The sequence below is a fragment of the Zingiber officinale genome, chromosome 7A (genome assembly GCF_018446385.1).
Source record: "Zingiber officinale cultivar Zhangliang chromosome 7A, Zo_v1.1, whole genome shotgun sequence".
Classification (NCBI taxonomy): Eukaryota; Viridiplantae; Streptophyta; class Magnoliopsida; order Zingiberales; family Zingiberaceae; genus Zingiber; species Zingiber officinale.
In genome coordinates, this window is record NC_055998.1 from 94,521,128 (window position 1) to 94,545,953 (window position 24,826).

Below are 24,826 nucleotides of genomic sequence, written 5' to 3' on the forward strand. Positions count from 1 at the left end.
ATAAACCAGATGTTCCAAGACCTTGAAGCTTTGCCTCAGTCCATAGACTAATTGAGCTTGCACACAAGATGCTCTTTGCCCTTTGCAATGAACTCTTCTGGTTACTTTATATGGATGCTTTCTTCAAGACTTCCATTACGGAATGCTGTCTTGACATCCACTTGCCAAATAGATTAAAGAATCCAGATAGACTTAAGCATAGCTACTAGTGAAAAATTTTCCTTTTTCATCAAGCCTTGCTGTAACGCCCGAAAATTCTCAAACTTGCATTATAAATATTCTATGATTTTTCTGGAATTTTTAGATATTTTTCCGGAATTTTCCGAGTAGCTGAAGTAGCAAAAATAATTAGAAAAATAAAAAGGCTTCAGCGGGAATCGAACCCGGGACCTCTCGGGTCCGCTAAACCTTTAGTTAGCCTTAGTAACCGGTGAACCCAGCAGGGCCGTGCTGAAAGAGAAGGGAAACATTTATATTTATATTAGAGTTGGGTTCAATAATCCACTTAATATAAATTAAGAACTTAAGTTGGGTTTGGTTTAATTTGGTTCGGCAGCCCTCTCCTCACAAAACCTCACGCCACTTTCTTTCTCCAAACCCTCACGCCGAAACCCCTCTCTTCTCTTCCTCCTTCTCTCGGCGCCACACCAAGAAGACCTAGGGTTCTGTCCCTAGGGCCCCAAGGACACTTTCCGGCGACGATTTCAGCACAAGGACGTTCCCCTCCGCGAGTAGAGCACGTGGACGCGAGCGAATCGTCGAGAAGTCGTCTCCACCGGAATTTCTAGCGATTAGATTTGTAAGAAATTTAGCGTAAGAGGTAAGAAACCCCTCACCTGCAGTATAATAGCTCCGTTTGTTATTTTCGCATTAGTTTAGCGATATGCAGATTTTTATCGGCACATAGCGTGAAATTGACCCTCCTCGCAGGTTTAGGGATTTAGTGAGCACTCCTAGATGGGCCGGACACGTAATCCCTCTTCAGTGGGGGTTTCTAGACGTTGTCGGGTGCCTAGAAGTGGTCTCCCTAATAGAGAGGAGAGTTGGGGCACACTAAGTGTTCGATAAAATAGCTAGTTAAGTAAAAATGCAAATTAGGCATTTTAATAGCTCAGTTAAATGCATTAGTAGCATTTAAATCAGTATATTAGTTTAGTTTCAGCTTACATGGGACTACGGTCCAATGGGTGGGCTCCCACAGTCGCCTCTAGGTTTAGATAACCTAGCTCTAGGTTCAGATAACCTAGAAACAGCAAAATAAGCAATTAGTAGCTATATTCAGTATTTTATTTTCAGTGGCACTGTACTGGATTAGATATCCATTGGGCTGGGCTCCCATAGTCGGTCCCTAGGTTTAGATAACCTAGTAGCTCTACTAAATTCGGGACTTGCAACCCCGGGTCTAGTTAGAGATGCGCGCATAGCAAGTACAGTTGTCGGGCCCAAACAGCAGCATGATTATTATTTTCACTTATTATGATATTAGCTTTCAAACTCTTAATCTAATTCAGTGATTATAGTTTAAGATCAGTTTTAGCTTAGTTCAGTTTCAGTTTAGTATCATGCTCCAGCTTAGTTTTTCCCTGTGAATATGCATGATAACTTTATGTGCAGTTGTTATACATGTTTATATGTTCAGCTTTAGATATGCTACGATTGTATGCTTATATGTCATGCCATGCTTAGTTTATTCAGCATGTGTTTTAAACAGCATGATTTAAAATCATATTTGCATCGTTGCATGTTTTTGTGAGGTAGATGGTTTCTTACTAAGCTTTTTAGCTTACAGATACTACTTTTCTTATACTGTAGATAAAGGTAAAGGAAAAGTGGACCAGTAGCGGAGGCTGGAGGTCAATGCAGATCAAGATGTGTGTGGAAGGAACTGGAATAAAAGATCCTCAGGGATTTAGCAAGCTTAAATAGTAGAAGTCTTAGAAATTCTTCTTTTATGCAATTTTGGACCTTAGAGTGTTTAAATCATGGTAGATTTGTTTAGTTTGTTAGCAATCATGTTAGAATGCTGGCTAATAGCTGTTAGAATATATTTCCATTGTTTTTAGAATGTTTTGTAATTGGTTTAGAATTGTTATAGGCGATTTTGGCACGAACAAGTGCTGAAATCAGAGTTCCCAGGCGAAATCAGAACCCTGATCGGTCTCCAGACCGATCAGGGCCTGGCTGTGCCACTGGATCGGTCAGCCGACCGATCCAGACAGATACAGTATGCTACTGTATCCTCCTGGATCGGTCAGCCGACTGATCCAGTGGCGAACAGAGACATGGGTGGTGTTCCTAGATCGGTCGGTAGACCGATCCAGCTGCGCCCATCGCAGCGACGCACGGCCACACCTGGATCGGTCTGCCAACCGATCCAGTTGGGAACAGAAACTTCCCCAGCTTCGATCGATCTGTAGATCGATCGGCAGGCCGGTAGGTAGTTAAGGGAAGTTAGTTTCTAGTCCCTAGCTCAGTTGGGATGTTCAGTTTCCCCTCCTTAGCATATGTACACCAGCAAAGAAGGTCTTTAGACCTTTCTTATCAGTTGTATCCGTCATTAGTAGAGTAAAATTTTAATTAGCCCAGCTTTCCGTACAGTATAGCATAGCATAACTGTAGCGATCGACCTTACAGCCTAGTACCCAGAAGGTGGGTCGTTACACTTGCTGTGAAAATTTCCACCTTCCTGTCTATCCATCTTTTCCTATTGTAGACCTATTTTTACCCAATGGCTTTTACACCATCTGGTGGTTCTATAAGCTTCCAAATTTTATTAGAATTCATATATTCTAATTCTGTATTCATTGCTCTTTGCCAAGATGCTGCATCTTTATCTTGGAGTGCTTCATCATATGTTCGGGATCAGACTCATGTTCATTTGGGATCAAGTCCAAAAACTCTCCCAAAATATGAATCTTTTAGGTTTGCTTGACAACCCTCCCACTACGATGAGCCACTGTCTGTGTATCATTTATGATACGTGTTTCAGTTTCTTGTGATATTTCATCTTGTACAGTTGGTACTAGATTAGACATGTCCTTTATAATTTCTTTAAGAACAAATTTACTTATGGGCTTGTGGTTTATTACATAGTCCTTTTCTAAAAATCGATCATTGATTCTAACAATGACCTTCTGATTTTTAAGACTATAAACCTACTTTCGTTTCTTTAGGATAACTCACAAACAAGTGAACTCCTGCCCAACTTATCAGTGTCTCTCATGTGCTAGACCACCCAAATCCGAATATGCTTCAGACTAGACTTACGCCTATTCTGCAATTCTATGGGAGTAGAGAGTTCTGACTTTATAAGGTATTATGTTCACTTCTGTTTCTAGTGTATATCCTTAAAACGAATTTGGTAATTAATTAATCATCAATCTACTTATTTCCATAAGAGTCCTATACCTTCTTTATACTACACCATTCTGTTGGGGTGTACTCGGTACAGTTAGTTGGGATTGAGTCCCGATTTCTGATAAGTGACTCCTAAATTATCCCAAGAGATACTTGCCACTACGATCTTACCATAGTGACTTGATACTTTTACTTTAACATTTCTCCTCATCAGCCTTGTACTCTTTGAACTAATCAAAGCACTTAGTCTTGCGGCACATCAAGTAAATGTATTTGTATCTTGAATAGTTGTCTATAAAATAGACGAAATATTCGATACTAACTATTGTCATAGGATCACACGAATCAGAATGAACCTATTCCAATGTATCTTTGGCTCCATACCCCTTATACTTAAAAGCTTCTCGGTTATTTTTCCTTCCATGTAAGACTCGCAGGTTGGAAAGATTTCCACTACCAATGAACCCAAAAGTTCATCAGCTACCAATGAATCCTACTCAAGTTAATAAAACCTAGCCTTAGATGCCAAAGATATAATTGGTTCATTTCCGAAGGTTGCTTTCTCTTAAAGTTAGAAGATGTGTTACTAATTTCTATTTGTTGCATCGTGGGAGTTATTGGATTTATAAATTGCCAACGAACGTACCAGAACAGATAATTCCCTCTTTTTCTTAATAACAACTTTGTTATTAAAAGAGGCAGAATATCAAGTTCTTTGAATAGTTTAGAAACAAAAAACTAGTTCTTTCTAAACTTGGTACGTAAAGACAATTACTTAAAATCCATATTTTATTCTTATCAAAGGATAAACATCTCCCACTGCAACAGCTGTCATTTTTATAGCAGTGCCCATGTGAACGGTGTTTTTATTTTCATTTAGTTGTCGGGTTTCCTAGAACCCTGCAATGAATTGCGGACATGATTAATGGCATCTGTATCTACACTCCAGGTTCTGGTAGATAACACCACTAAACATGTTTCAACTAATGAATTAAATACACCTATATTGTTCTTAGTTCTAAGAAGACAGACTACCTTAATATCCAAGTCCTATTTCCAATCATTACAATTGGGACTACTAAGTCTTTTCTATAGTATAACAACTAGGGAATTGACAAACATTTTAAATCCTAACAATCACAAAAATATTTGGTCAAGATCAATTCCTTAAAATCTCCATGAATTTTGTATGCCACGATAGTGTAGACGTATACAAAATCAAAGAAGAAATTTTATCCATTAATTTTATTATCTCGTCAACTTTACTTTATGACGAATAAAATTAATAGTTGATCTTTCTTTGATCAAATATTTGGTCAAAACTTTTGAATTTAAAATAACATTGATTCCTCAAACAATATTATTTAAATTCACCAACACCTCAAACACCGTGAATTTTGCATGCCACGATAGTGTGGACGTATACAAAATTAAACATTTGTAAGAGGAGGGGTTTACCCATTAATTATCTTGTCAATAAATCTTTATGACAAATAAAATTACCTCAAACACCGTGAATTTTGTATGCCACGATAGTGTGGACGTATACAAAATCAAACATTTGTAAGAGGGGTTTTTAATTTTATTATCTTGTCAACCTATTTATTTGACAAATTAATAGTTGGTTTTCTTCGGTCACACAAATAATAGCAGTGACTCCGATGGGGAGGATACTATTAGACGTGCCTAAGTGTATACCATTACTTGACACTAAGTCCATTAATAAGATTGTGCCCCTTCCGATGGGGAAGATCACACGCTCTTAATTAACTTCCTATAGTCATCCAAAATGGAAGTTTAATCTAGTGATCCGCAAACAAGCTCATTCGATATGGAGGAAGGCACTCAGAGCCAACGCGCAAGCTTGTTGCATCACTTATAAACCAGTAATGGAGACCGTGGAATTTATTTAAAAATAAATCCCTCTCCCACTTAGTTATTTAAAGTGAGGAATTTTGACTATGCTAGCCTACTTAACATGCATACTAACAAGCACACAGAGCACAGCATAAAAAGCAATAAATAGAAAAACTAATTTTCAACTATTATGGCTTTTATCTATAGCTGTCCTCCATATGTCGGCAACCCTAGCTGCTGCCATCTTTGGCCACCGCCACCGGGTCTAGTTGTCGCATCCATCTTGCTCTTTGTTCTGCTGCGCCTCTGATCCTCAAAATGTTCCATGCCTTGCAAGATTTGATCCGCGACATAAATAGAATTTTACATTTTTCGATCCTATATTCCTCGATGGAATGTACATGTATCTAGATCAAAAAATAAAATCCTAATAAAACTAAATACAGCTCCTGCTGTATTTTATAATACAATCATGCCACACAATAATATGCCCTTGACATGTCCAAGGGTCCAATCACACACACAATATCTATAAGCCATAATAGTTGGATCCTGTATCCACAAAATTAGCACATCCTACTATTATCCTGCCTAAATTAAGTATGACATGTGCATAATTAAACTAATACCAAATACACAGAGGCAAAACCCTAACTTTGATACCAATTGTTGGTTGCTACTCGGAAAACCTAATGGTTCCACTGTACAAAAATTTTGTACAAAGATCTGAACCTTTTCCTAGCTACCATGTGTTCTTTTAAATTAAACTCGGATCGCCTGCGGAACTTAACACGTTTGATCCTAAGTTTAATTTATTTGTTCTTTTAGGTTTAGACTTGGATCTCCTGCGGAACTTAACACGTTCGATCCAAATCACATAGGTTATTAATTCCATTAAATATTAATTTCCAAAATTGACTTCCAGGACTGCATGGCGAGGCACATGGCCTTCTTGGAAATGGGAACAACCACCACCGCCTAGACAAAGCCTTTTAAGGAAAGCTAATATTTAATTTCCTTAAATAACTTTAGGTTAACCAAAAGGAACAATCAAATCACAAGGAAAAGAAAAATAAAAGAACACAACATCGAAAACTAATTCGAAATACTAGAATCGCATGCCTCTTGTATTTGGTATTTTTACAAAGAAATAAAATTAGTATGATGTGGAAATTAAATACTAGTATACCTTTTCTTTTGCAAACAAAAACCTCTAGGTCTTCTACCATATACCTCTACTAATCCCGGACGTTGTGTGGGCAATGATCTTCCGTGACGAGAACCACCAAGGCACCTTCTTCTTCCTTCCTTCAAGTTTCGGCCAAGCCTTTCTTCTATAGGATGAAGAACTTTTTTCACCAACCAAGCTCCAAGGGATGCAAGCTTTCTCTCCTTCTTCCTCAAGCTAGATCCAGCCACCTCCTCCAAGCTCCAAGAGATAAAGGATTTTAGCCACACAAGAGGAAGAGAGAAAAGGAGAAGGGCCGGCCACACCAAGGAAGAAAAGAGGGAGAAAATAAAATAGAGATCTTCACCATGAAGCCTCCTCTACCCCCTCTTTTATAATCCTTGGTCTTGGCAAATAAGGAAATTTAAATAAAAACTTCCTTAATTCTTTTGCCATGAAAAGGAAAATTTATTTAATTAAAAATAATTTTCTCTTCTCCAATTTATTTGGCTATCCACTCTTCTCCCCAAAACAAGGAAAGTTTTAATTAATTAAAACTTCCTAATTTGTCTCCAGAAATTTATAAAAAAAAATTCTCCAATAATTTTTATCCCTTCATGATTGGTTAATAAAAAGGAAATAAATTAAAATCTTTCTTTTAAACATGTGGATAAAAAGAAAGTTATCTCTAAAAAATAAAATCTCTTTTAATCTACAAATAAAGAAAGATATCAAATCTTTTCTTAATCTTTTATATAAACTTATAAAAGAGAATATTTAATTTTTTAAACTCTCTTTTAAATCATGAACATGGTTAAAAAAGAAAGTTTTCTTAAAATTTAAAATCCATCTTTTAATCAACAAATAAGGAAAGATTTCAAATTTTAAACTCTCTTTTAAACATGTAGATGATTTACAAATAAAGAAAGTTTTTACCAAAAATTAAAACTATCATTTTAATCTACAAATAAGGAAAGAAATTAATCTCTTCTCTTAATCTTTTGTAGAAAGCTATAAAAGGAAATTTTTAATTTTTTAACTCTCTTTTTAAAACCTTGATATCCACAAAAGAAATAATTTAAAATTAAAATTCCTTTTTAATATTCTAGTGGCCAACCACCTAAGCTTGGGACCCAAGCTTTGGCCGACCACCAACTTGGCTCATCCACTTGGTCTTGGTCGGCCCTAGCTTGGGTTCCAAGCTAGCTTGGCCGGCCCCATTGGATGGGTAAGAAGGTGGGTATGTGGTGGGTATAAATCTCTATATACAAAAGGCTACGATAGGGACCGAGAGGAGGAATTGGTTTTGGTCTCCTGATGAAATTAAGCATCCCGTGTTCGCCCCGAACACACAACTTAATTTCATCAATAATAATTCATTCCACTAAAGAACTATTATTGAACTACCGCACCAATCCCAAATTACATTTTGGGCTCCTTCTTATTATGAGTGTGTTAGTCTCTCTGTGTTTAAGATAACAAATGCCCACTAATTAAGTAAGTTAATGACAACTCACTTAATTAATATCTAGCTCCAAGTGTAGTACCACTCAACTTCATCATCATGTCGGACTAAGTCCACCTGCAGAGTTTAACATGACAATCCTTATGTGCTCCTCTTGGGGATATTCTCAACCTAGATTACTAGGACACAGTTTCCTTCTATAATCAACAACACACACTATAAGTGATATCATTTTCTAACTTATCGGGCTTATTGATTTATCGAACTAAATCTCACCCATTGATAAATTAAAGAAATAAATATCAAATATATGTGCTTGTTATTATATTAGGATTAAGAGCACACACTTCCATAATAACTGAGGTCTTTGTTCCTTTATAAAGTCAGTATAAAAAGAAACGACCTCTAATGGTTCTACTCAATACAGTCTAAGTATACTAGTGTAATTATATAGTTAAGATAAACTAATACCTAATTACACTACGACCTTCCAATGGTTTGTTCCTTTCCATCTTGGTCGTGAGCTACTGTTTATAATTTATAAGTTACTGATAACATGATCCTCTGTGTGTGACACCACACACCATGTTATCTACAATATAAATTAATTGAACAACTACATTTATCATAAATGTAGACACTTGACCAATGTGATTCTTATTTCTAGATAAATATTTATACCAAAAGTATAGAATTTTAGTATACATCCTAACAATGTCTTCATTCATCCCCTTAACCCCTCTATCTCTACCCTCTCTTAATTCCCACGAAAACAGAGGAAAAGAAAAGAAGACAACTTGGCTTTTGCTTGCTTCTTTCCTTAACCAAGAGGAAGAGGAGGTAGGCTACTTGGTTTTCTCTTGTTCCTTTACTTAACTATCTTCTTACTCTTAACTACAATTTCCATTCTTTTCTATTCATCTATCATTCATTATCCTAGTGGTTACCATACACTAATTTAACTCTATCATTTGTGGGAGGTTCAAGGTTCAAACCTTAACCTCACTTCCTTTTTATTTCATTTTGGTTTCTATTTCCATTTCTCTAGCTTATTTTTTTCTTTTATTCTAAAGGAAAAATACTTATAGGTATAGCTTATCTTTTCGTGGGTGTTACAGTACCCCATACCTTATAGAAAGTTCATCCTCGAACTTAAAATAGCTCCGGATACTTCCGTTTCATATCATCCTCTCGTTCCCAAGTGGCTTCTTCGAACCGTTGATTTTTCCACAGGGCCTTTACTAGGGACACTTCTTTGTTCCTTAGCCTTTTGACATCTCGATCCAATATCTGAACCGGTCGGCTCTCGTAGGTTAGGTCCTCTTGCACTTGTACTATCCATGATTCGATCATTGGTCTGTACTCGGAATATGTTTCTTTAGCATCAAAACGTGGAACACGTTGTGAATGGCTGACATTTCCTGAGCAAGTACGAAGCTTCTATCGAGTGCCGTTAAAGAAAAGTGATTTTCCGACCTGAAGCTGAAACAATATTTGAGTTCATTGGAGAACCCAGAGAAAATTGGTGCTACGGGGCTGAAGATGTGGCCGGACAACTCTCGTCCCTGACTATAGCACCGACGCTATTCGATGACGTATTGGAGAAGCAAACTCGTGACCTAAGCATCCAGCGGATAAAGCAAGAAGTATTAGAGGGAAAGAATAATGGATTCTGCATCGCTGACAGCGGAATATTATACCTCAAGGATCGTTTATGTGTTCCCAACGACCCAGAATTACGAAGGAAGATACTAGAAGAAGCTCACTCAACGCCCTATGCAATGCATCCGGGATCCACCAAAATGTACCAAGATTTGAAAAGGAAATTCTGGTGGTTCGGTATGAAAAGAGATGTGGCTTAGCACGTCAGTACCTGCCTGACTTGTCAGAGGGTTAAAGCAGAACACCAGAGGCCTGGAGGATTACTACAGCCTGTCCAAATTCCAGAATGGAAATGGTAAGATATCTCTATGGACTTTATTTCAGGATTACCCAAGACAACAAACGACTATGATGCTATATGGGTAATCGTGGATAGATTAACCAAATTCACCCTTTTACTAGCAATCAGGATGACTTATTCAATTGAGCAACTGGCTCAATTATATGTCAAGGAAATTATTAGACTACATGGGATTCCTAAGACTATCATTTCAGACAGAGATGGTCGCTTTGTTTCACACTTTTGGGAATGTGTTCAGAAGGCTCTTGGCACAAAACTACTATTCAGTACTGCTTTCCACCCTCAGACCGACGGACAAACATAAAGGGTGAACCAAGTACTAGAAGACATGCTACGGGCTTGCGCTTTAGACTTCAAGGGAAGCTGGTGCCAATACTTATGCTTAGCGGAATTCGCTTATAACAATAGTTACCAGGCTACTATTGGAATGGCGCCCTATGAGGCTCTGTATGGGAGAAAATGTAGATCCCCTATATGCTAGTACGAAGGCGGTGAAAAGAAAGAGATGGGATTCCAAATAGAGTTCATCGATAACACCACCCGTGCTATACAGAACATCCGCCAAAGAATAGAAACTGCTCAGAGTCGACAAAAGAATTACGCGGATAAGCGACGCGCCTTTTTATTGTAACGACCCGACCCATTTGGTGGCCCATTTGGCGACCCTCGGGTCATCGACTGTCGACCGTCGGCTGTGTCGTTACTCACTAGGACTTTCCACCCCTGGCAGTGGATTTTTGCCTCCCCCAGGATTCGAACTCTAAACCTCCAGGCTTAAGTATTAGAGTTTATGAATCTTGGTAACCAAGTGAGATGATCTCACTTGGTTACCAGGATTTATAAACTCTAATACTTATGCCTGGAGGTTTAGAGTTCGAATCCTGGGGGAGGCAAAAATCCACTGCCAGGGGTGGAAAGTCCTAGTGAGTAACGGCACGGCCGACGGCCGACGGTCGACGGTAGATGACCCGAGGGTCGCCAAATGGGCCGCCAAATTGGTCGGGTCGTTACACATCGGTGGCGAGGCAGCACCTAGTGATCAGCAACCAGTGCCGTGGCGTGAGGTCGGTAGAGGGGCAGCCGTCTGCCTTCACTAGGGCAGAGGAAAGTGTTGGATCGAGAAGCGCTAGAGAGGGGGTGAATAACGCTCGTGGCTTTCACTCATTTCATAATCGTAAAACAATCGAGAAGTAGCAGCTAAAAAAGAACAATACACAAAAGACACCAAGATATTTACTTGGTTCGGAGCCTAGGGCGACTCCTACTCCAAGGCCCGCGATCTTTGATCGCTTTCGATGGGCAACAACTATAATCTCAAATATTCAATACAATATGAAATTACAATAAAAAGTACTTAGAAAAATTATACTGGCAACACTAAAGTAGAAATCTTCATAGCTTCGGGTCGTCGGGGACTTGCCGTAGTTTCGTCGAGTCGTTTCTTGAGCAGCACACGAAGGAATATAGCTTTTGACTTGATTATACAACCTGCTGCTCGAAGCCTCCTTTTAAAGCCTATTGGAGGCGCCTCCAAGACCATCCAAGGCGCCTCCAGGCCTCCGAGTCACCCGCATGGATCACTGCTGAACTCGTCGCACCTTATCAGCTTGAATGTGCCTTCAAGCCACTCCAAGGCGCCTCCAAGCCTTGGTCCAAGGTGCCTCCAGTACTGCTTCATGGCCAGCTCACATTCTGCACATGAGGCACCTCCAAGCTCCATGGAGGCGCCTTGGACACTGTTCATCAGAGGCTTGCCTTGCTCATTTGTCCCTGCAAAGCATGTTAGTTCACTAAACACACACATACCCTGCAAGACAAAGTTAGCACACATAAAATATGACGAATTAAGTGATTGACAGTCATCGGACTGTCCAGGCCTGGCTTCGGATTTTCGACCGGAAACCCTAAGTCGACCCGACGCCTACTGTTTTCTCTACGGGGAACGTGTCCTCACCTACTCCCCTCAAGAGAGATTACCTAGTGTCAGTCCGATCCTCCAGACCGACTGGACTTTCCGCCTAGGGTTACCACCCCCTAGGACTTAGGGTTACCGCCCCCTAGGATTTTTCTCCACCTGGGGTTACCACCCCCTAGGACCTAAGGTTACCCCCCCCCCCCCCCTTAGGATTTTCCTCCACCTAGGATTACCACCCCCTAGGACCTAAGGTTTCCGCCCCTTAGGGTTTTCCTTCACCTAGGGGTTACCACCCCCTAGGACCTAAGGTTGCCACCCCTTAGGGTTTTTCTCCACCTAGGGATACCACCCCTAGGACCTAAGGTTACCCCCCTTAGGATTTTTCCTTCACCTAGGGTTACCACCCCCTGGGACCTAGGGTTTTCACCTTGCCTAGCCACAGCTAGGACATTTGCTAAGTATCACTTAGGACTTTCCTACAAGCTCCATGAACCTTGTTAGATAACACTATGGCTTAACTTTGAACCCTTTGTCATAATCAAAACTCAGGTTCGATCATCTGGTGCTCACTGCACCAACAGAAAGGAGAGTCGAATTGATCGACACTGCTCGGGGCTTTGGCCGACAGTAAGAAGAGAGGAGATGGGTCAGCGGCGGTGCTAGGGCATGGTGCTAGGGCACAAGATGTACCTCTGGCATTGGGCGGCTGCCGGAGTTGGCTGTGGTGGTCGGTGGCGCTGAAAAAGGGCAGACCGCGGCTAAGGAGCTGCAAGAAGAAGAAGAAGCCAGGATAAGGCGGAGAGGAGTCGTGAGGAAGGTGAGGAGGCTCGGGAAGAAGATTTGGGTTTGGCGTTTTGTACCCTCGGGGAGAAGGAACGTCCTGCAGGCACCGGTTATGAGCGGTTAGGGCATGGACGTGAGAAGAGGCTCGGCGCGAGGCAACAGCGTCGGGGAGAAAGAAAAAAGAAAATATAAAGGAAAAGAAAAATAAATTTTTCCTCATTTAAATGGGGTACCTTAAATAGGCCTTTCTGGGGCTCAAATTTATCCCTATAAACTCGTCCATACGGTCTCCGAAAAATTTTCAAAAAATTTCTAAAAATTTTGGAAAATTTCCTTATCATTATTCACCATTTTTTCGATATTTTACATTCTCCCCCACTAATAAAAATTTGGTCCCAAAATTTTGTTATCTACCATCAGCAAGTACTAACAACAAATAAAGAGTATAAATGTTGAACGGTAAATTAAATCACTTATCTCAAGTGAAAAGATTGGGGTATCGAGCTCGGTTAATATCCTTGAGCTCCCAGGTAGCCTCCTTGTCTGAATGATGCTACCATCTGATTTTAACCACTGGATAATTTTGTTCCGCAACTGACGCTCTTTCCGGTCCAGAATCCATACCGAAAACTCCTCATAAGTGACGTCAGGCTGAACAGGAACTGAGATATCAATCAGCTCATGTGTCGGGTCGGGTACGTATCTCCTCAGTATAGATACATGGAATACGTCGTGAATGCCTGCTTGGGACGGTGGTAGTGCCAGCCGATAAGCTACTACTCAAATCCTCTCCAGGATCTGGAAAGGGCCAATGTATCACGGAGCTAGCTTACCTCTGAGGCTAAATCTCTTCACTCCTTTCGTGGGTGAAACTCGTAGAAAAACATGGTCGCCAATAGAGAACTCCAGAGGTCTCCGTCTCCGATCTGCATAACTCTTCTGGCAGTCCTGCGTCTCTGACATCCTCCGTCTGATAGTACGGACTAACTCTGCCTCATGCTGAGCTCTATGAGGTCCCAACAACTGGGCCTCCCTAACCTCATCCCAAAGGGTGGGTGTCCGACAAGGCCTACCATACAACACTTCAAACGGTGCCATCTGGATAGTCAAATGAAAGCTGTTATTGTAGGCGAACTCTACCAATGGCAAATGGTCCTCCCAACTACCTCCAAAATCCAATACACATGACCTAAGCAAGTCCTCTAGAGTTTGAATGGTCCACTCTGACTGTCCATCTGTCTGCAGATGGAAAGCTGTACTAAAACGGAGCTGAGTGCCCAAGGCCTGTTGCAGACTCTGCCAGAAACGAGACATGAACCGGGGGTCTCTATCTGAAATAATAGTCAAAGGGACACCATGTAATCTGATGATCTCCCAGCAATACAAATCTGCCAATCGATCCAGGGAATCAGTCTTCCGGATCGCTAAGAAGTACGCAGATTTGATTAATCGATCAATGATTATCCAAATCACGTCATGACCTTCTCGTGCCTCGGTAAACCCACCACAAAGTCCATGTTAATATGTTCCCATTTCCACTCAGGAATAGGAATCCGCTAAAGTAAGTCGGCAGGTCTCTGGTGCTCGACTTTCACCTGCTGACAGACAAGACATCTTACTACAAATTCTGCGATGTCTTTCTTCATACCATTCCACCAGTAGGAACGTTTTAAATCTTGATACATGTGGGTCCTGCCTGGGTGGATCGCAAATCGAGAGCGATAAGCCTCCTGAAGTAGCTACTGTAAGACAGGGTGAGACAGAGGTACGCATAATCTGCTTGTAGGTCGTTCACTTGGCTACCAGGATTCATAAACTCTAGTACTTAGCTTGGAGGTCTAGAGTTCGAATCCTGGGGAAGGCAAAAATCCACTAGCTAGGGGTGGAAAGACCTAGTGAGTAACGGCACGGCCGAGGGTCGTTGGTCAATGACATGAGAAGTCGCCAAATGGGTCGGTAGAGGGGCCGAGGGGCCGGGTCGTTACAATAAAAAGGCATCTTTTTATTGTAACGACCCGGCCCCTCAGCCCCACTGGCGCCCCAACTGGCGACCCCTTAAGTCATTTTGCCTTCCCCAGGATTCAAACTCTAGACCTCAAGGCTATGTACTAGAGTTTATAAATCTTGGTAGCCAAGTGAGGCTAGGATTCATAAACTCTAGTACTTAGCCTGGAGGTCTAGAGTTCGAATCATGGGGAAGGCAAAAATCCACTGGCCAGGGGTGGAAAGACCTTGTGAGTAATGGCACATGCCCGAGGATCGTCGGTCGATGTCATAAGGAGTCACCAGTTGGGCCGCCAGTGGGGCCACCCAAGGGACCGCCAAGGGCTGCTCACTTGGCTACCAGGATTCATAAACTCTAGTACTTAGCCTGGAGGTCTAAAGTTCAAAACCTGGGGAAGGCAAAAATCCACTGGCCAGGGGTGGAAAAATCTTGTGAGTAACGGCACACGCCCGAAGGTCGTCGGTCGGGCCGCTAAAGGGGTCGAGGGGCTGGGTCATTACATACTACACCTGCTGATGTAGTATTATAGACTGTATTGTTACTTTTGCTACCATCAAGATAAATCTGACCCCTTCCTCTGTTCCCACCTATATGTATGGGATATTTTAAGAAGTGAACATCTTTCTTCGTAGCAGGGTCGGGGGAAAGAATGGGAAAGATGATTTCACTATATTTTTGACCAGGAACATGATCTATCACAATAATATTTCTTTTATTAGGACAATAACACTGAAAAGACAAATTTCCAATCTTTTCTTTCAATTCAGGAGAAATATGATCAGGGGGGGCTAATTCAAATCCATCGAGTAAAATGAGAACAACCCCTACATTCAAACCTCCCTTTTTACCATTAGCAAGAACTTGTTTCAGTTGCTTATCATAAGGAATTCATACAACTGCTTCAAATACAGTATCAGGGAGCACAGCTTGCGGAACTTCAATATCCACGGGTTTATTAGCTAAATGACAATTAGCACATACAATTCGTCCTGTTGCTTCTCGTGGGGTTTCATAACCCTACTGCGCAAAAACGGGATATGCATTTGAAATGGATGACCGAGTTATTACATATATCATGATCGATACAGAAATGGATCGAGTCATCCCTTCCTTTACCCAAAAAAAGCATTTTTACTTTGCATGTCCAATCATTAATTTCGGAGTTTCTACAATAAATTAGATAGGTAACAAGTATAGTTACCTATACACGAGTTTGGCATTGTACTAGAATAATTGTACTGGAATATACGATGAATACCTTGAGCAGATGAAAATATAAGGAATTAAGTAAAATTTTTAATTAAATGCTTAATTTTTATTTATTTATAAAGGAAGAAGGATTCTAATTTTATTGATATGATGAGATCAAATGAGTTCTTTATTCATTCATTGAATGAAAAATTACTACAAGCAAAGGAGATACATGATTTAAATAATGAAAAATCCAATATTTAACAATTGCATCTAGAATAACTGGAAAAATGGAAACAAGACCAGATATAATCTAATTGTTATGATCCAATCCAAAATCGTTGTAAACCAAACCTATCATTAGTTCCCAACCACAGGTCGAGTGAAATCCGACCCATAAATCAGTAACTAAAAGAATTGAAAAAGCTTTTATTGTGTCACTTAAGTTATAGAGGAATTCCTGAACCCAAGAATTTAGAATAATGAGTTCTTCATTACTCAGAATAAAATAACCACTTAGAATAGTGAAACAGATTATATTTGTCGAGAAATGTAAAATGATATGGAGATCATATTCATGGCATGCTTTGACCAATTGTATTGTTTCCTTGTGTATTCCTATATGAAGTTTTTGTATATGTGTTTCCGGGTACTCTTTTATCATTTCATCGAATTGGAATAGTTCTTCTAATTATTTGAATCTTTTTAGAACATTTTTCTCTTGAATATGATTTTAAAAAGTTTTGGATTGTCTGCTATTCCACAAATAAGTAACCCAAGGTTCCAGACATTTATTAAAAGAGAAAGAGACTCACCAGGGCAAAAATACCATAGATGCAAGATAGGAAAGGGAGGCCAATGCTTTCTTTTTTTTTTCATTTTGATATGTGAATTGAATTTTCTTTTTTTAATGAACCTGCTTCATTCGTCGACTTTATCTGATATTTCTCTGAAGCATAAGTTGTATAACAAAGTAGTGACCTCTAGATCTATCCCTTTCCCTTTTTATTTGTAATATATTTAAGATATCTCAATTGGGCAAATTTAAACCAATTTCATTTTCATTTGTTCCTTTCGATGAATACTCCAAAACCCACTTTAAGTAATGAATCAAATTTCGAGACCAAAAAACTTACATTAATTCTTTCGAAACGAAACCTTTTACTGTATAATCAGAAAAAAGGTATCAATTAAAAATCATGGGCCTAAAATGATGATTTATGTATTACGAAATACATGTTCGGATAGGTTTGATTAATTTATAGATATAAATTTATTATTAGATTAGTTAGTTAGATTAGACTTCTAGTATAAAAGAATCAGGAAACTTGCCTTTTATTAAAAAGGGGAATTAGCAAGTTCTTTTCCCCACCTTGAGAAGATATTTATTCTTTACTTTAGTCCAAGTTCATTTTAAAGTACTTCCATTGGTATGCGCAAAAAATAGGCTAATTTAGCAGCTTTTTGTTCAATTTCTCGTGGAGTCAAATTCTCATCAGTACGAGTCAAGGGAATGGCTCCTTGGCCCCTGATTTCCATATAAAGGGCACGACGAGTATAAAGACCCTCTTTAACCTCTATTCTGATTGATTAGATATCTCTCATAAGGAACCGAAGGAAGATGCGACAATTTATTCCAGGAAATCCCCAACGAAAAATACACACTCTTCCTTCTTTTCTATCGAATCGGTCATAACCGCTACCTACATTGCACGAAATAGTGCACCACAAATAGGAGCTAATGAACAGACCCGCGATCCCATAGAAAGACATCACAACCCCTTGAGGTGAAAAAATGATTTGCTGAGATGGAAATACAGAGATCAAATTCCTACCAAGATAACTGGAAGTTCCAACCACTAAGAATCCTAGTGAACCTAAAAAAAGGATACAGGCCCAGTAAAAATTACTCGTTTTTCGAGATTCCGTTATAAGTTCTATCCATATATGTTCTGATCACCAATTCATACTATACTGCATTTAGTTGCATTCGATTGGAATTGAGCGAATAACCCAAATAAATTTGACTTTACCTTTCTTGACCCCCAAGTAACTTTCACCAACTAGCACTATTGTTATGTGAAACATCAGGAGTAATTAGTTAGATACATTGACTTTCCATTTTTTTATATTCGCTAATTCATTTTGAACCAGCTATATCCACATATACATGCATTTATATAGATATTATATATCCACATAAAAGTTCTTTCACTTGTGTGTTTGGCAAAAGCCACATATCATACCATATTACACGAAATAAATATCCATATTATCATACAGTGTTGAAATCACTTGATAAGATTCATTACCATTGGGTCTAGACAATCTTATTTTTTTTGGACATGAAGAAATAAAGAAACCATTGCAATTGTCGAAAATACTAGGCCCACTAAAGGTACAAAAATGGAGGGTAAGTTGAAATCTGTCATAGAATAGATGCCTCGTTTACTATTTCTATCTATTAAAAAGATATCGTCTTATGCTTATTTAGGATATATCTATCATAAGTAATATCAAGTTATTATTATATTGTAAATTATATTATTTATAAGTGATAAATAATATCAACTATAATTCTATTAATTGTATGATTAGATAGAAACTATAATATTTATAATATATATATATATAATAAGTAATATAATAATGAATATTATAATATAAGTTAAAATAATAATTAATATTATTTTAATATATTAAATTAAATAAATAATTATAAATAAAAAACAAAAAAAAATATAATTATCCGAAACCTCTGTCTATCTACAAGAACTTATGTCAACAATGAAAACAATATATATATTGTTTCTTTTAATTATGATTACGATGAATTAAATATTTATTTTTGTTCGCTACAAATAAAATAAGCGAATTTAATGCTATACTTTAATTTTTGGAACTGTGATTCAAAGGAAAGAAACCGTGGAGTTGAAATAACTCACTCAGAACACCTTTAAAAAGATTACGTGGTACTATTAGGTCGAATAAACCTTTTTCGAATAAATACTCAGATGTTTGTGAACCCTCGGGTACTGTCGTATTCAATGTTTGTTCAATTACTCTTTTACCCGCAAATGCAATGGTTACATTAGGTTCAGCAATAATGATATCTCCTAACATAGCAAAACTGGTTGTTACTCCACCGGTTATAGGATCTGTAAGAATTGCTACATAGAATAACTTTTTTTCTAATTGATAATTATATAAAGCAGAATAAATTTTAGCCATTTGCATCAAGCTCAAACTTCCTTCTTGCATGCGTGCTCCTCCAAAAGCACACACAATAATGATAGGTAAAGATCGATTAGTAGCATATTCGATCAAACAAGTAATTTTCTCGCCTACTACGTATCCCATACTACCCCCCATAAACTGAAAATCCATAACGCCAATAGCTACGGGAATACCATTTAGTTGACCTATGCCTATTTGAACAGCTTCAATTAAACCTGTCTTTCTTTGATAAGAATCGATACGATCTATATAAGAATCAGAATCCAGTTCTTCTTCTGAAAAATCGATATGATCTCTATCAGAATTCGGTTCTTCATCATATTCAACGGGTGAATCAAATTCAATCGGGTCTATAGATACCATATCTTCATCCATGAGATCCCAAGTTCCGGGATCAATCGAAAGTTCAATTCTATCTGAACTACTCATTTTCAAATGATATCCACAAAATTCACAAATATATATTTTTTCACCAAAAAATTGTTTATAATGTGATTCATAACAATTTTCACATTGAACCCATAAATGTCTGAATTTATGGAAAGGATTATCATTATGATTGTATTCCACTCTAATATCCAAATCATCGATATTTTGACTAGTTCTTATACTAGAACGATCACTCTCACTACTATTTTTATTTTCAGTACAAATGAAATTATAAATGTAACTTTCACTGTAATTGTTGGTACTACTCTAAATAGAACTATTAATACTGACTTCAAAACGAAGATAACTATCAATGCTACTAATAATGTTCTTTTTCCAACTGGATTCAGTATCATTACATGTATGATTCTTTTTCTAAGACTTAGACCCCCTATTCAAATAATTAGAAACAATAATTCCTAGTTCACTCTTAAAGGAACTATTATTGTCAACCTCAAAAATATGATTTTCAATATCAAAAAATATAGAGTAACGATCACCATTACTATCCCTAACAAAAAAATGTCATCAGAGATCAAACTCCAAATATTCCTGATATCAAATAAATAATCAACATTATTGAAACTATAATTACTAATACGATTCCAACTAGGAACCTTTTTCTCCATATCGTTTAGAATAGGTTGTTCACTTCTATCTGTATGTCCAATACTATCAACACTATCTATTGATTTACTCGACCCACATCTATGTTCTACCTTCTCGTTGGCAATTAAAAAATTGCACCTTCCTTTGAACATAGAAATACCTCCTATTTAATCTATTTAATGGAAATATAAAAAATTTGATGAATAATCATTTGACCTTAACTATCAGAATTAAGCATACAAATCTAAGTATTAGAATTGTTAACTAATGAGGAGTAAGTGTTGAAAGAAAAAATTATCTTTTGTGGAAATTCGAAGTATTACTTCAATATATTAATAGAATCTTTTTCTCAACTTTTGTCTTTAATAAAAAGACACAGCTTTTTCCCATATAAAGTATAAAATATCATGAAATCCAAACCAAAGAATTGTGAAAAGTTTCTATTTCTATAAATAAATAATTTGTTCTTATTTCTCAGTCTCATTTATCATATAATATAATAAAAAATAATTAAGTTTCTATTTCAACATGCAACGAAAAAGGCAATATATAGGATGATGGGTGAAAGGAGTCTTTCCCTTGGTTTGATCTATGGACCAAAATGAGGAGATATAAAAAAGTCCACCACTCCCGATGTAACGACCTGACCCTCTTGGCTCATTTGGCGACCCATTTGGCGACCCTCGGGTCGTCGACCGTCGGCCCTTATGTTGTCGGCCCATTTGGCGACCTCTCATGTCGTCGACTGACGACCCTTGGCCGTGTCGTTACTCACTAGGACTTTCCACCCCTGGCAGTGGATTTTTGCCTCCCCCAGGATCGAACTCTAAACCTCCAGGCTTAAGTATTAGAGTTTATGAATCCTGGTAACCAAGTGAGATCATGTAACGACCCGGCCCTTTTGGCCTCTTAGGCGTCCCTTGTGGCGGCCCAACTGACGGCCCTTATGTCGTCGGCCCATTTGGCGACCTCTCATGTTGTCGACCAACGACCCTTTGGCCGTGTCGTTACTCACTAGGACTTTCCACCCCTGGCAGTGGATTTTTGCCTCCCCCAGGATTCGAACTCTAAACCTCCAGGCTTAAGTATTAGAGTTTATGAATCCTGGTAACCAAGTGAGACAAACCCCTGGGTGGAATTTCCCACAAGTAGCCTTTAAGCTCTCACTAACTTCTCTGTGTTGCTGGTGCTGGTACTGTATCTGTCTGGATTGGTCGGCTGACCGATCCAGTGGCACTGCCCAGGCCCTGATCGGTCTGAAGACCGATCAGAGTTCTGATTTCGCCCGGGAACTCTGATTTCAGCACTTTGGCGTGCCAAAACCTCACACAACAATTCTAACAAGGCTAGGAAACACTCTAACAATGGCAACTAACATTCTCACATCATAAGAGAAGGGTTCTAAGCATAATAGAGTGCATAGCTATCTAATTCATAGTGATTAACAACTAGAGTGCAAATAACAAAATACTGTAAAGTTCTTATGCTTAAGTAAAACTTGCTAAAATCCCTTAGAATCTTTTATTCAAGTTCCTACCACACACATCTTGATCTGCATTGACCTCCAGCCTCCGCTACTGGTCCACTTTTCCTTTACCTTTATCTGCAGTATAAGAAAAGTAGTATCTATAAGCTAAAAAGCTTAGTAAGAAACCATCTACCTCACAAAAACATGCAACGATGCAAATATGATTTTAAATCATGCTGTTTAAAACATATGCTGGATATACTGAATAAACTAAGCATGGCATGGCATATAAGCATACAATCATGGCATATCTAGAGCTGAACATAAAGTCATCATGCATATTCACAGGGAAAAAACTAAGCTGATACTAAGAACTGAGCTACGCTAATACTGAGCTACTGCTAGAACTGTACTGAATTCACGAACTAATTTGTGAAAGGTTGAAAACTATATACATATAGTAAGTGAAAATACTAAACATGCTGCTGAGGGGCCCGACAACTGTACGTGCTATGCGCGCATCTCTAACTAGACCCGGGGTTGCAAGTCTCGAATTTAGTAGAGCTACTAGGTTATCTAAACCTAGGGACCGACTATGGGAGCCCAGCCCAATGGATATCTAATCCAGTACAGTGCCAACTGAAAAGTAAAATACTGAGTATAGCTAAACTGTTCTAAATTGCTGTTTCTAGGTTATCTGAACCTAGAGCTAGGTTGTCTGAACCTAGAGGCGACGGTGGGAGCCCACCCATTGGACCGTAGTCCCATATAAGCTAGAATAAACTGATTTACTAATTTAGATGCTTCTAATGCATTCAACTGTGCTAATAAAAATGCCTAAGTTGAATTCTTTTCTAAGCTGGTTATTTAATCGAACACCTAGTGCGCTTTAACTCCCCTCTCTATTAGGGAGACTACCTTTAGGCACCCAACAGCATCTAAACCTCCAACTGAAGGAGAAAAGACGTGTCCGGCCCATCTAAAGGTACTCACTAAATCCTTAAACCTGCGAGGAGGGTTAAATACACCCTATGTGTCGAAAACATACGCATATAACTAAACTAATGCACAGAAAATCAAACGGTAGCTATTATACTGCAGGTGAGGGGTTTCTTACCTCCTGTTCGTAATTTCTTACGATTCTATTCCCTAGAATTCCGGTGGAGATGACCTTCTCGACAATCCGCTCACGTCTTCACGTTCCTCTCGCGGAGAAGAACCTCTTTCGTGTTGGAGTCATCGCCGGAAGATGATCCGAGAGTCCTTGGGTCTTGGGCGCCGAGAGAGGAGGAGGAAGAGGTGTGGGCGGCGGTGAGGTTTTGGAAGAGGGATAGGTCACGGTGAAAAATAATCTCCTCACTTAATTAATTTTCCTATTTATATTAAAGACTTAATTCGCCCAACTCCAATATAAATTTTATTGGTTCCCTTTCCTTTCAGCACGGCCCTACTGGGTTCAACTGGTTCCCAACATTATCCCTAAGCCATAGGTCTCGGGTTCGATTCCCGCCTAAGCTATTTTGCGATTCTAATTATTTTTGCTGCTTCCGCTACTCGGAAAATTCCGGAAAAATATCTAAAAATTCCAGAAAAATCATAGAATATTTCTAAAAAATAATTTGAGAATTTTCGGGCGTTACAATTTCCCCAAGGGTGTCCTAAAGTTCCTCCTCCAAATTGTAGTACGAAATCATCCCCAAAGATTTCGGTCAGCGCAGACATATGCCAAACATGAATAACCCCCGAAGCCACTGGTATAACACCTGGCATAGAAACCCAATCTTGAGTGAAGAAAATACCACAACTTCGATCTTTTTCAATAAAATGATCATGTAATAAATCAACAAAACCTAAAGTCATTTCGCGTTCCCCTTCCAGTTTACCTACTACTGTACTAGCGTGAATATGGTCTCCACCAGACATACGTAATGCTTTATCTAGTACACGGAAATGCATACCATGATTTTTTCTGTCTATTAATAACTGCATGCATTGTGTGATGGATGTGAAGAAGTAGGCCATTGTCGCGGCAATAATGAGCCAAGCTAGTATTTGCAGTGAATTCACCAGTTAAGTAATCATGCATTACGATAGGAGCTCCTAATTCTTTGGCAAATATGGCCCTTTTCATCATTTCTTCACATGTACCTGCAGTATCATTCAAGTAATGCCCTTTCATTTCACCTGTTTCAGCTTGCGCTTTATAAATTGCTTCAGCACAAAATAGGAAACGGTCTCTCCAATGCATAAATGGTTGTGAGCTCACATTTTCATCATCTTTGGTAAAATCAAGCCCACCATGTAGACACTCATAAACTGCTCTACCGTAGTTTTTTGCAGATAATCCCAATTTTGGTTTAATAGTACATCCCAATAGGGGACGATCATACTTGTTCAACTTATCTCTTTCAACCTGAATGTTGTGAGGCAGGCCTTGGAAAGTTTTGGAATATGAAGTGGGAATTCGCAGATCCTCCAAACGTAGAGCTCATAAGGCTTTGAAACCAAACACAATACCCACAATGGAAGTAAACATGTTAGTAACAGAACCTTCTTCAAAAAGGTCTAAAGGATAAGCTACATAAGCAATATATTGATTATCCTCCCCAATAACAGCCTCGATGTGATAGCATCGCCCTTTGTAATGATCAAGACTGGTAAGTCCATCAGTCCACACAGTTGTCCATGTACCAGTAGAAGATTCGACAGCTACAGCAACCCCTGCTTCTTCGGGTGGAACTTCAGGTTGAGGAGTTACTCGGAATGCTGCCAAGATATCAGTATCTTTGACTTCATAGTTAGGAGTATAATAAGTCAATTTGTAATCTTTAACACCAGCTTTAAATCAAACACTTGCTTTAGTCTCTGTTTATGGTGACATAAGTCCCTCCCTACAACTCATGAATTAAGAATTCTCACAAAGACAAGGTCTACTCGATTTGGATTATGCGTGAATGAAACCTTTGACAAAAATCTTTCAAAAAAAATAATATTCAACTAATATTATCAACAAATTTCAATGTTATGTTAAAATGAAATGGTTCATTATTATATCATGTATTTGATTCATCAAATACATCATTATTGTATACTCTTTGATATATATGGCGCAACCTAATGTTTGTTTTGCAAATTTACAATTAAATTTATCTCCTTATTCTTTTGAATCTAATCTAAATACTAAGAAAAATTCCCTCTTGACAGTGATATATGTTGTATATGTAAATCCTAGATGTGAAAATAGGCATAATTCATCCAAAAAAAGGGTATAAAGAATAGATAGGTAGAAATCAAATATCTAAAAATAAAATAAAAAGAACAATAGCCAACGAGATCGAAATACTGAATCATAAATGTAGTTTGGGTTCAAATTCTATAT

The 24,826-nt window shown here is 38.6% G+C and overlaps 3 pseudogenes; all 3 read right to left on the minus strand.

Annotated features, from left to right (window-relative positions):
- LOC122000271 overlaps nucleotides 1-15,655 on the minus strand; it is a 29,770-nt pseudogene extending 14,115 nt beyond the window's left edge.
- A 2,936-nt stretch (nucleotides 15,656-18,591) lies between these two features.
- Nucleotides 18,592-20,131, minus strand: LOC122000272 (annotated as a pseudogene).
- Nucleotides 20,132-20,186: 55 nt separating this feature from the next.
- On the minus strand, nucleotides 20,187-24,349 carry LOC121999531 (annotated as a pseudogene).
- Between the last annotated feature and the right edge of the window lie 477 nt (nucleotides 24,350-24,826).